The 12,310-nt window shown below is 42.0% G+C and overlaps 1 long non-coding RNA gene across 1 annotated transcript in view; it reads left to right on the top strand.

Moving 5' to 3' along the window:
• Window positions 1–12,310, top strand: part of LOC126930978 (uncharacterized) — an 86,865-nt gene that overhangs the window by 15,590 nt on the left and 58,965 nt on the right. The gene's annotated exons all lie outside the window — the stretch shown is intronic.

The following is a 12,310-nucleotide window of genomic DNA, read 5'->3' as shown; positions in this document are numbered from 1 at the left end:
AAAGACACATCTTTATGGTTAAGTTGAGTTAGAGTTCTGTCATTTATATTTGGAGTTGTCTTCACTTATAAATACTAATGCTATTTTCTTTGTATGGAGAGTAAAATAATTTAGAAGACTTGAATACTTAATATGGGTCATGAGTAGCAGTGCCAGGGAGAAGGAATTGACTTTCATGGTTCTGGATTTATGTTTAGTGAAGGGCAGAGAGGAAGAAAATTAGGAGAAATATTCTTATATTGGAAGGTTGGTGATAACTAAGAATGGCATTATTTTCTGGTAACAATTAAAATTGGATTAATAACATTCTAACTTTTATTAGCTTTAACTCATTCTCTATTCCAGCTATTAGACTCACTTCAAAGACGGAAGGTACATTGAAAGATGGGATCTCATCTCTTTGTCTTTTTTATTCTTCTGAGATGAGAAGTCAACTTCCACTTGTACCCAGCCTGTTCTTTCCTGACATCTCTGATAATTCACTAGTCCTAAGGGACTGAGGTCACCGAGTCCCGTACAGACACACAGATTGGATATAGGTCACAGAACTGTATTTTATGTTGCTGTTATGACAGAGTTTAAAAAACAAGATTTTTTTTTCACTTTTCCCTACATATTGAAAGATGTCACAAAAAAAGAAGCCTCTGAAGTTGTGTCCCGGGTGCCCTACATTAGGCAGAGCAGAAGCTCCCCTGTTTGCCACAGTCCTCACCACTCCCTATTGCCTTATGATCAACACTCCAAACCCACTCACACTCCTTTCTTCAACACCTATTAACATTTGAGTTTGTTGCCTCTATAATCATTCTAAGCTGGCATCCTGCTTGCTCCCTCATTGGAAGGATTTCCACCACCAAATGCCCTACAGGGTAATGTTCTCATTCCAGGCACATAACCATTTGTAAGAAAGAACAAAACACTGGTGACTGGAAAAGTCAAACTTTAATGAGGAAACAAGCCAAAACATTCACTTTATTTTTACAACTATAAGGAAAAATTTAAAAAGAAGAAATAATTGGAGCTAATTTATTTATTTTAGAGTGGACATTTTGATTTAATTTATTTAACATTTTTTAAAAGTTGACATTTATCTCTGAGAATTATCTCACAGTTAAATATGTAATATCTGAATGGGATCAAAATGATTATAATTTTTAATCATTTTTAATTTCCTGAAAAGAATTACTCTGTATGTTGCAAACATCCATTTTTTAATAACTGAACTTGCTTATCCTAAAAGTTTGTAAAGAAAGGGTCATTTGTAATTTTTCTTCTTAATATATTCATTTACAAAAGCAGTAATAAATTGATATAACATGTCAAAACCCATTAGATATAGCTAAGGCACATCCAGCTCTATCTATAACCAAATCCAGACTCATGGAATACTATGCAGCCATAAAAAATAGTGAGTTCGTGTCCTTTGCAGGGACATGAATGAAGCTGGAAGCCATCGTTCTCAGCAAACTAACACAGGAACAGAAAATGAAACACCGCATGTTCTCACTCATAAGTGAGAGTTGAACAATGAGATCACATGGACACAGGGAGGGGAACATCACACACTGGGCCCTGTCAGGGGTCTGGGGGCAAGATGAGGGAGAGCATTAGGTCAAATACCTAATGCATGTGGGGCTTAAAACCTAGGTGACGGTTTGATAGGTGCAGCAAACCACCATGGCACATGTATACCTATGTAACAAACTTGCATGTTCTACACATGTATACCAGAACTTAAAGTAAAATAAATTAAAAAAAAAAAAAAACACGAACTTTTGCACTATTACATTGTAATATGGAGCTTGAATCACAAGTCATTTAAGCCCTATCAACCACCACGAACATCCACCAAAGATGCTGGAAATTTAAAATGTGTTTGGACCGAAGTATCTTCAAATCTCTCTCTTGTGATGAGTGGATATTCAATCTATGATTTGTGGGGCTTGCTCCAGAATCTGCCTTGGTAATAGAGTAAACTATAGTAAACTCTTTACTAAAGAGTTGGGAGGCCGTTTGAGTGAATGGATGTGAACAGAATAATGGGTAAAGGCTAAGTATGCCTCACACAAAGAAATTAAGGAAGGTTTGGAGCACATAGGATGTGCCAACTAGGCATTCCGTTCAGTTGCAAGTAACATAGATCTCTTCTAAAATAGGAGTTTATTTCTCCCTCACATATCATAAAGTCCAGAGGTTAGTGGTAGAACTTGTGTAATAGAAACTTAGTTCCATCAATATCCACCTACATCCTATCTTTCTCTCTCTTCTCTGCCATCTGTAATCGCTGACTTTTATTCTCACATTTATCTCAACATCACAAGAAGTCATCTGTATACCAGCCATCACTTCAGCATCCCAGACAGGGCAAGAAGGAAGGTGAGAAAGACAAAAGAACAATTGCCACCAGAGTCACCTCCTCATCTAAGTATTCCTTGTAGATGCCATCCGATAACTTCATAGCCTTTATTTCCATCTTATTGGCTGCTGTTGAGTCACATGGTGATGTCTACCTGCAAGAGAAATTGATCCATGCAGTTTTTGTTTGTGTGTGTGTTTAGGTATATTTATTTTTCCACTTCCAAGAAAACTACAGCACTTTTCGAAAGAAAGGTGAATACACAGTAGACAGAGAGGTCCAATTTTAAGATGACAAAGGTCCTGACACACCAGCCTGCAGGATCCCATGAATATCACTGACTTATGCACTACCAGCAAATGTTGCCACTCCTAAGTTCTACCTATTCTATTTCTCAGTATTTATCTATAAATTGACACACTGTTGCGTTTAAATTCATCTATTTAAAAATGAACCTTTTCTTGAACTCTAAGTGAAAAAAATGACTACATCTTGCCACAAAAATAAATATAATAAAGATGAGCAATTTCATAGAGCTCTACCTACATAATCATACCTCCAAAATTCTGAACATGGATTTGTTCTTTTAAATAGGAGCTCAAAAAGTGTAAAAAAATGCTATTACAATAGAAGATGATCCTTCTGTATCACCAGAAGGAAAAAAGAAGATGCTAATGGGAAATTATTCCTCATAATATTATTTAACTTTTTTTTTTTTTTTTTTTTTTTTGAGATGGAGTCTTGCTCTGTCACCAGGCTGGAGTGCAATGGCACGACCTCAGCTCACTGCAACCTCCGCCTCCCGGGTTCAAGCAATTCTCCTGTCTCAGCCTCCCGAGTAGCCGGGATTACAGGTGTGCTCTAATTTTTGTATTTTTAGTAGAGATGAGGTTTCACCATGTTAGCCAGGAAGGTCTGGATCTCTTGACCTCATGATCCATCCACCTCAGCCTACCAAAGTGCTGGGATTACAGGCATGAACCACTGTACCCGGCCATATTATTTAACATTAAGATTGATAACACCTAAAATTATCTCACATTCCAGCCAAAGCACATGTCCTCTGTACTGACGTTGTCTAACAGTTTCATTTACAGATGAGATAATGAAACCCAAGAAGGGCATACTGTTTTCCTGAGATTTACCACAGACAAGGGGCTAGGACACATGTTACCAACCTCTAAGTTTACGATCGTTCTACTTCATCTCATCCCCTTTTATCAACACCAGTATATTCAGGAATTCTGAAGTCCCTGGAACACAAACTTCACTGCCTCAACACTACATGGATTGGAGCACCCATGTCTGGTATTCTGCAAAGCAATGGGTAGACACCGGTTTATAAAACAGATGTGCTGCCTGCCCCTGGGGTGCGCAAAACTGAATGTCTGATTTGTTAGCAAAACAGGTCAAAACAAAGTGAATTCCAATGCAAAGCAAATGGCTGAGATTATCTTCAAATACAATAAAAACCAATTGATTGCCAAAAATGTTTTTTTGTGGGTTTTGATTCACTGTTTTCATTCACTAAAATGACACTGGCTGGAGATCGAGACCATCCTGGCTAACACAGGCATGGTGGCACTTGCCTGTAGTCCCAGCTACTCGGGAGGCTGAGGCAGGAGAATCACTTGAACCCAGGAGGCAGAGGTTGCAGTGAGCCGAGATCACACCACCACTGCACTCCAGCCTGGGCGACAGAGTGAGACTCTGTCTCAGGAAAAAAAAAAAAAAAAAAAAAAAAAAAAACCCTGGCACTCAGTTCCTTCATCATCAGAGTGCATTTTTTCTTTTTTCTATACATGTTAGGATTTAATTTAACATAAAGTGCAAAGAAATGTTCAATTGCTTTATTTCCTCATATAGAAAAAAAAAGACTCATCTTTAAGTTAAGCTTGATTTTTATTCTGTTATATCATTTAAAACATTTCCATAAGTCTATTTAAAGATACGGGCTAGCACATGAAATATTAGCATGTGGCCAGACTGTGAACATTTAGTCCGGACCCCAGGACTTCATTTGCAAGTGTAGATTTCATTAGGTTAATGAGAACAGTGACCACACAACAGCAAGGGAGCCTGTCTCCAGTAGGGAGGACATCCAGAGGAACTATTACAATCACAGTTTCTTACTTTTTTTTTCCTTCTTGAATTCATAAGTCAAAGTTAAGATTTGCTTAAAATGTCACAGAGTTGAGACATTTGTTGAGGGTGAAGATAACTCCATTGTCTTAGATAGACAATTCCTGAATGTGTGGAGATGCTCACCAGACAGGTTCTTTCTGCCCATTGCACAGACAAAACCAATTCGCTGAGACCATGGTATTGCAGTAAAGAAAGAGTTTAATTGACACTAGGCCAGCCATGCAGGGAACAGAGTTATTACTCGAATCAGTCTTCCCAGAGGCTTAGAGGTTAGGATTTTTCAAAGATGCTTTGGTGAACAGGAGGCTAGAAAATGGGTGCCATTGATTGGTTGGATATGAAATCATAGAAGTGTGGGAAAATGATCCTTGTGTGCTGAGTTTATCTCCAGGTGGGGCCACAGGACGGGTTCAGTCATGACTCATGAGTCCAGGTGAGGTCAGTTGATTGCCAGAATGCAAAGGTCTGAAAAACATCTTGAGAGACCAATTTTAGGCTCTATAGTAGCTAAGTTATCCATAGGAGCAATTGGGGGCGGCTCAAATCTTGTGACCTCTGACCACATGACTCCTGAGTAGTAAGGATGATAGAAACGATGCCTACATTTTAGCAGAATTCAGACTCCTCCCATGATCCTCATCTTCAGGCCTTTCATCAGTTCTTGGTCCCTGAGCAAGGAGGAATTAGTTTTAGGAAGGCACTATTAATCATCCTTGCTCTCAGTTAAACTATAAATTCCTCCCATGGTTAGCTTGGCCTGTGCTCCGGAATGAGTGAAGATAGCTGGCCTGCGAGGCTTGAGGCAAGATGGAGTCAGCCATACAAGACTTCTCTCACTGCTCTTTTGCAAAGGCAGTTTCAGTGTTTTGTGTGATGTGCCTTCTACTCAACTATCCAGGTTCATTCTTTCACACTTCTAGGCTGAGACACAGGTCCACGTCTTAAGTAGCAAACGATGCTCCTGCCGGACGTTGTGGCTCACACCTGTAATCCCAGCGTTCTGGGAGGCTGAGACAGGTGGACCACAAGGTCAGGAGATTGAGACCACCCTGGCTAACACAGTGAAATCCCGTCTCTAATAAAAATACAAAAAAAAAATTAGCCGGGCTTGTTGGCGGGCGCCTGTAGTCCCAGCTACTCAGCAGGCTTAGGCAGGAGAATGGCGTGAACCCGGGAGGCCAGACTTGCGGTGAGCCGAGATTGCACCACTGCACTCCAGCCTGGGCGACACAGCGAGACTCCGTCTTAAAAAAAAAAAAAAAAGAAAAAGAAAGATGCTCCCTCTGACCTTGAATTAGGAGGACAGTAAACATATTCAGGACCAACAACTGTCACCCCATCAGGCAGAACTCACCACTCACCTGAAACAATTCAATGCAGCTCAAATTCGAAATCAAATCTAGGTTCTTAATGTGGTACTTGGAGCCTGTGCCTGCCCCCGGAGGCTTATTTCTTACCTGCTTTCCCCCTTACATGCTGGCCTGCAAAGAACTGAGGAAAAAACATCAGTTGTTTGTTGACATTTAAAAATAAAAGGATCGGCCGGGCGCGGTGGCTCAAGCCTGTAATCCCAGCACTTTGGGAGGCCGAGACGGGCGGATCACGAGGTCAGGAGATGGAGACCATCCTGGCTAACACGGTGAAACCCCGTCTCTACCAAAAAAAATGCAAAAAACTAGCCGGGCGAGGTGGCGGGCGCCTGTAGTCCCAGCTACTCGGGAGGCTGAGGCAGGAGAATGGCGTGAACCCGGGAGGCGGAGCTTGCAGTGAGCTGAGATCCGGCCACCGCACTCCAGCCTGGGCGACAGAGCGAGACTCAGACTCAATAAATAAATAAATAAATAAATAAATAAAAAATAAAAGGATCTAAGGCCAGGTGTGATGGCCCAAGCCTGTAACCCAGCACTTTGGAAGGCTGAGGTAAGTAGATTGTGGAGCCCAGCCTGGGCAACATAGTGAAATCCCCTCTCTACCAAAAATACAAAAAATTAGCCTGTTGTGGCGGAGAGTGCCTGTGGTCTCAGCCACTCAGGAGGTTGAGGTGGGAGCATCACTTGAGCCTGGGAGGCAGAGACTGCAGTGAGCTGAGATCCTGCCACTGCACTCCAGCCTGGTTGACGGAGTGAGACTCTGTCTCAAAATAAATAAACAAATAATAAAATATAAAAAGTAAAAATTAAGAATTAAAAAAATAAAATTAAAAATAAAAGGATCTGACAACAAATGACAGACTTCTGGCACTTTTTGGCAAATCTAAGGGATCTACTAACACATTTCTTCAGAGTAACGACCATGGAGCTTTTAGATGGGTGCCTTCATTTCCTGAGGCAGACGCAACAAACTTAACAGCCTGAAACAATACAGGTTGATTCTCTCACAGTACAGGAAGCCGGAAGTTTGGCCGGCAGAGTCACACTCTCTCTGAAGGCTCTAGGGGAGGATCCTCCCTTGCCTGTCCTGCCTCCAGGTCTTCCTGCCTCGGCTGGTGGCAGCTGCGCTCTCGTCTCCACCTCTGTCTTCACAGGCCTCCATCCCTGTGTCTCAAATCTTCCCCTGCTTTATTTTATAAGGACACCAATATTTAGATTTAGGGCCCACCCTAAATCAAGGATGGTATGATCTCAAGATCTTTAGCTCAATTACACCTGCAAAAATCCTAGTTCCAAAATAAGGCTCATAGGTGCCAGGAGTTGGGTGTCAGAAGTAATTTTGGGGAGACGCTATTCACTCCCCTAGTGGGGTCTCCACCTTCCAGCATCTTCCCCATTCCATCTTGTATATGGCCAAATTCTCCTTGCCTATCTCATTCACCTATGCATTAGAGTTTCTAAACCTGATTCCAGCGTATCTTCCAGCCCACGATTTTGAACGGAACCGTCAAAACTGAATTGCACTGGGCAGAGTTATGGAAGGCTTCGTTCAAGGCTACTGCAATACGGTAAAGAGACCAGAACTCAGTTTGAGCACAGCTCCTCTGAAGAAAGTGTGTGTGTGTGTCTGTGTGTGTGTGTGTGAAGACCTGGGGTCAGGGAATTGTAGGCCATCCTTCTTGGTGAATGGACTTTCCCCAAAGGAAAAGTGAACTTTCTCGTATCTTTACGACAAGAGGGAGTTTTAACACTTGGAGCAAGATTCCCGCTGAAGTTAGGCTCCTTCTCTCCCACAGAGACAGAGAGAGAGGGCAGCCCGTGTTCCTGGATGACTATATTTCAAAGGAATGGCTCCCAGGTCCTTGAGAAAGACGGGCCAGGTTTTTAACTCTGGCAGGAGGATTTGGAACAGATTTGCATCTCCAAGGGGCAGAGAAAGAGCCCCAGTGGCAAGTCTTCTAAAGTAAATGCTCTAAGAATAGGGAAACCAGGGACCTGGAGGCAGCAAGAAGAGTTAAACCAAGAGGGACATTAGGGCTGTCTCGGTCTGTACCCATGCCTCTTACCTGAGTCCTTACATTTATTCAAGCAATTGATTTTCACTTCCCAGTGGCAAGCTCAAGGACTATTCTGAGTCTGTTTCTTCACCTGTCAAAGGGGAAAATAAAGTCACTGCTTCGTACGGTTGATATGAAGAGCGAATGAGATGAAGTATTTAAAACACCAAGGTGACAGGGGCATGTGGACCCGAGACCACCTGATCCCACACGTGCAGCTCAGCTTTAGGTCACAAATGACCAGAAGACAGCTCTCAAATCTCGTCTGCATTGTTGCCAGCGAAGAAAATCTTTCCCACCAAGGTCATGCCCTTTTAGGGGTGGCTCACAGTCAATAATAGTAATAATTGTGAAACCGCCTTTGCAAAATTATGACTGAGACAGTGAAAGAGATCTAACTTAACTGACTCCATCTTGCTTCTAACCTCCAAGCTGTCCTTGTTCATTCCTAGACCTAGGCTGAACTAACTTTGGGAGAAACTTGGTTTATAGTTTAAACAAGGATATAGTTTTATATAGTTTAAACAAGGACATAGTTTTATATAGTTTAAACAAAGTTTATAGTTTAAACAAAGATGGAAACAGCCCTTTCCCAAAGCAGACCTCCTTCTTGCCTGGGGACTGCGTTGCCTTTGTAGGACTAACATTAGCCACAAGATTAGAAATTATGGTTTAGGAGTCATGCAACTGGAGGCTACAAGATTCAGACCCTCCCTAAGCTGCCCCTAATGTCAGTGCTTGAGACATTTTGCAGACCCTGCACTTGATGGATCAGCTGGCACCACCCAGACTGATCAACTGGCTCACCTGATCTTGTGACCCCCACCGAGGAACTGACTCAGCCCAAGAAGACAGCTCGGACTCCCTGTGATTTCATCCCTGACCAATCAGCACTCCTGGCTCACTGTGATTTCATCCCTGACCAATCAGCACTCCTGGCTCACTGTGATTTCATCCCTGACCAATCAACACTCCTGGCTCACTGGCTTCCTCCAAACCACCAAGATGTCCTTAAAAACTCTACTCCCTAAATGCTCAGGGATACTGATTTGAGTAATAATAAAACTCAGGTCTTCCGTACAGCTGGCCCTGTGTGAATTACTCTTTCTCTATTGCAATTCCTCTGTCTTGATGAATCCACTGTGTTTAGGCAGTGGGCAAGGTGGACCCCTTGGGTGGTTACCATTGCTGAGGAGTAAATGCCTGACCCCATGCAGCACAGCTCTGACAGGCCATGTGGGCTCCTGAGCACAAACAGAATGTGCTGAGGCCTCCGGGACCACCTCCCAGCAGAACATCCTGCTTTGCCAGCTTTCTCCCCCTTTTCTCCCCCTGTTTATATCAAGGACACTCCCAAATAAATGTCTTGCATGCTAAACTCAATTTCAGAATCTCCTTCCTGCAAAAAAACCAAACTGCAATGTGCACTCAGCACAGAACTTGGAAAGAGACACCTCTCAGTCACCCATGGTGACTTCCTCCACTGCCAGGGCTGCCACTGCTGTCACTATTGACCTCAGCAGCCTTTCCCATGCCAGGCCCTGGGTGAAGCCATCCCCCTAGGATTGATAAGAATTGCATACAAGGTTTTGGACAGAAATAGAGTTACAGGTAAGGATGCCTCAGGCTGTACTCTGGCCCCTTCCTTGTTGCTAGAAGCCCAGTAGCACCAGGTCCTCACCTGGTGCTTTCCTGTTGCTCCTACAGACAGGAGTTTGGACACAGGGTCATTAGACCGTTGAAGGATTGACTTGCATTCCCATTGCTCCTGTCGACAGGACGTCTGACAGTCAGCTCATGGGGCTTCTGTTTACAGATTGCTTAGGATGTTTTTCAGACCCCAAATTCTAGCAACTAGTGTGTAGACCCCCCACAGAAGAATGAGATCAGCATGAGAATATAGCTTCTTCCCCTCCCCGGCCCATGGCTTTGCCCTACATTCTTCAACCAATCAACAATTTCTACCCTTCAGCCCACTCCAAATCTCTTCAAACCCTAGCCCCAAATTCCTGGCAGAGACGGATTTGAGGTTTCCTCCCACGTCCTCCTTTGGTGGCCTTATGATTAAAGCCCTTTCTCTGCTGCAACCCCATGCCTCCAGGTGTTGACTTGCTGCATGTGTTGGGTAGGGACCTATTACGGTTACACGGGGAGGCAGTGCCCCCCTACCATCCTCTTTGCATTCTGCCACTGAACAGATGCTTCCTACATGGCTGGTAATGTGGGCCCTCCTGTTTCAAGGTCCCCAGTTCAGAAGTCTCATTTGCCCAAACATGCTGTCATGGAGCCACATTCTTCCCTTTGCTCTTGGAGAATAGACAAAGCCATTCAGCCCAGCTACAGCCTCAAAGTCTTGTCCTACCTCCCTCTCCAGCCTCACCTCATTCCAGGCTTCCTACACAGCTGGTAATGTGGGCCCTCCTGTTTCAAGGTCCCCAGTTCAGGAGTCTCATTTGCCCAAAATGCACTGTCATGGGGCCACGTTCTTCCCTTTGCTCTTGGAGAATAGACAAAGCCATTCAGCCCAGCTACAGCCTCAAAGTCTTGTCCTACCTCCCTCTCCAGCTCCAGTTCCGTATCTCTCTCTAGCAACACTGATTTTCCTTTAGTTTCCTGGATTTGCCGCTGTTTCTCCTAACAACAATGTACTGGGGTGAAGCCATAGCTTCTTTATTTACTTCATTTTTTTTAATGTTTCTCATTTGCTTCAATTCAAACATCTTGTCTCAGATGGAATGCAGAAGCAGAGATGAGAATCCTGCTGTCTTCTATTAAAGAAAACATTATGCATAATTGCAAAAATATAGTATGATGCTGGTATCCTCAGAGTAATTTTCTTTTGAAAAATGTAATTTTCATAAAAATATTTTATGTATATTCACTTTTAATAGGTTTGTTTTTGTTAGTTTTAAATGAAATAATGAATACTTTGAATATCTCAATGTTTAATATTGTATTAATAATGTTATATATTAGTATAATCATATAATATTGTTATAATAATGTATTAAATATAGATGCACCTGAGGTATAGAAACAAAACATCTTTGGGGTCCTCAATAATTTCTAGAGTGTAAGTCACCAGTGAGAATACTTGAAATGGACAAAACATGACAGATCCTATCAAGCTCAGATGTGGGTGTAGCTCTTTCCATCTCTAGCCTCATTCACCCCTGCCTCCTGCCCCAGTGAATGTCATTCTCCAACAAAGTATTTGAAAAGATATTTCTCTCTTTAAAAAGTACACAGATGGACAATTAGCAAAGGAAGAGATGCTCAACATCGTTAGCCATTAGGGAAATGCAAATCAAAACCACAGTAAGGTTATACTTCACAACCACTAGGGTGGCTACAATTAAAAGACAAGTAATAACTAATGTTGATGAGGATGTGGAGAAATGGAAAGCTTCATAATTTCTGGTGAGAATATAAAATAGTGCAACCACTTTAGAAAAGAGTTGAATGTTCTTCAAAAAGCTAAACATAGTTACTAAATGACCCAGCAATTCCACACCTAGGTATGCGCTTAAGAAAGATGAAAATGTGTGCACACAAAAGCTTGTACAAGAATTTTCAGAGCAATATAGTCATAACAATCATGGAATGAAAACCACCCAAATGTCTCTCCACTTGAATGCATAAACAAACTATGGTCTATCTAAACAACAGCATAACATTCATCCATTAAAAAAAAAGAATTACTGATGCATCCTACAGCAAGGATGAACCTTAACAACATCATGGTAAATGAGAGGATCCTGTCCCAAGAGATCATCATATGTTATGTGATTCTATTTGTATGAAATGTTAAGAACAGGCAAAACTGTAGAGACAAAATGTAAATTAGTCATTACTTAGCACCTGGAGGGTGGAGACGGAGGGTCATGGGAGTGGCTGGCAATGGGCACAGTGCTTCTTTTTGCGGGGTGAAAATGTTCTAAAATCAGATTTTGCTGGTAGCTGTGAACCTAATAAAACCATTTAATTGTACCCTTTAAATGCACAGTTATGTAGTCTATGAATTATATCCCAATTAATTTGTGAAGTTGCATTTTCAAACATTAGTAACAGTGAGTTATGTTTAAAATTGATATTTTGGGAAATTCAGATAATGTCCTGGTTAAACTTGAAGTTCTTTACCTCTACACAGCTACCCAATCATACGCTACTAATGAAAACTTAAATCCCATTTACAATTTATTCCTCCAGAGGCGAGCAACTTTGTTAAACAACTTCCTTTTGGAGGGTGTGGGGGGAAATAAAAGCATGAAGCAATTCTCTGTCTTCTTCATCTTAGTGTTTTCAATACCTAAATGTCCAAGACAAGTTCCAAGACAAAACATATAAAACCTATTGTAGATATAGTGTGGACATCTTGTCAA

This window comes from Macaca thibetana, chromosome 11, assembly GCF_024542745.1.
Source record: "Macaca thibetana thibetana isolate TM-01 chromosome 11, ASM2454274v1, whole genome shotgun sequence".
In the NCBI taxonomy this organism is placed as follows: Eukaryota; Metazoa; Chordata; class Mammalia; order Primates; family Cercopithecidae; genus Macaca; species Macaca thibetana.
This window is presented reverse-complemented; position numbering and strand designations above follow the sequence as displayed.